The sequence below is a fragment of the Myotis davidii genome, unplaced genomic scaffold, assembly GCF_000327345.1.
Source record: "Myotis davidii unplaced genomic scaffold, ASM32734v1 scaffold949, whole genome shotgun sequence".
NCBI lineage: Eukaryota > Metazoa > Chordata > Mammalia > Chiroptera > Vespertilionidae > Myotis > Myotis davidii.
Window position 1 is genome coordinate 85,827 of NW_006300364.1, and position 1,296 is coordinate 87,122.

The following is a 1,296-nucleotide window of genomic DNA, read 5'->3' on the forward strand; positions in this document are numbered from 1 at the left end:
TCTCTCAGTTGTCACCTTATTTTATGGTACGCTCCTAGGAGTATACTTCAGCTCTGCTGCTTCCCGGAGCTCACACTCAAGTGCAACAGCCTCGGTGATGTACACCGTGGTCACACCCATGCTGAACCCCTTTATCTACAGTCTGAGGAACAAGGACATAAAGAGGGCCCTGGAAAGGTTCCTTGACAGGTAAGCTTTTCATGGGCCACCTGTACTAGGCTGAAGAATTGCCCAGGAATTCAGGGTTCAAATCCTCAGGACCAGAAGTTCTGACACAAATTAATCCATTATGTGGACCATATGTAATTGGAAATTCTCATTTATCTCATAGGTTGACATGAATTACTTTAGCATAATTTATTATTTTATGACATATTTCATTCCAAGTAATTTTTCTATTGTTTTCCTGAGAGAATAGTAATGAATTATACTACCCCTATGGACAAAATTATACTTGGCTACTAAGGTCATTTGTATAACTTTATTTTAGAGGTAACTCTGAGACCATAGTTTTCACTTATTTGTTCATCATTATATTTTACAGCACTACCTCTACTGCTCTTCTTGATAATGTAGACTTTGACAAGCTAGTATGTTTTATAGTTTGTCTCCTGGCTTTATATTCTTCATTCTATTATTCATCTCTGTGTCCACATGCCTACCATAGCCACTGGCTAAAATTGTCTATCAAAACACGTTTCTAAGAAGAGTCTACAAGGAAATATGCATTTTAATAGATAGATTGGTCTAATATGGTTAGAGTCAGAGATGACCTTAAATGTGATGAAGCAATAATAGCCATACAATTTTTTCCTGTACAAAAATATTTTTCATGGCACTTGTGTACTTAATAAAGTGTGGAATATGCTGTCCATGTGTAAGGCTCCTTATTCATTGGGGTGAAAAATTATGTGGTGTATTTTATGATTTTTTCTGAACTATTTCACTGTTTTTGCTTTAAAAGTTTCTTTGGATATGCTTTTTTTTTTTTTTAAGTGAGAGGGAGAGATAGAGAAACATCCATATGAGAGAGAAATATTGATCGATTGTCTCCCATACTGAGGATCCAATTCACAACCTGGAATTATGCCCTGCCTGGGAATAGAACCAGCAACCTTTCTGTGCATGGGGTGATGGTCAACCAACTGAGCCATACAGGCCAGGGATCCTTAAAACTTTAAATGTGGCCCTAATCGGTTTTGCTCAGTGGGTAGAGCGTCAGCCTGCGGACTCAAGGGTCCCGGGTTTGATTCCGGTCAAGGGCATGTACCTTGGTTGCTGGCACATCCCCAGTAG

General features: G+C 38.8%; 1 pseudogene; it reads left to right on the forward strand.

The window, feature by feature from the left end:
- The window catches only part of LOC102764704, a 550-nt pseudogene extending 332 nt beyond the window's left edge, over positions 1 to 218 (forward strand).
- Positions 219 to 1,296: the final 1,078 nt, after the last annotated feature.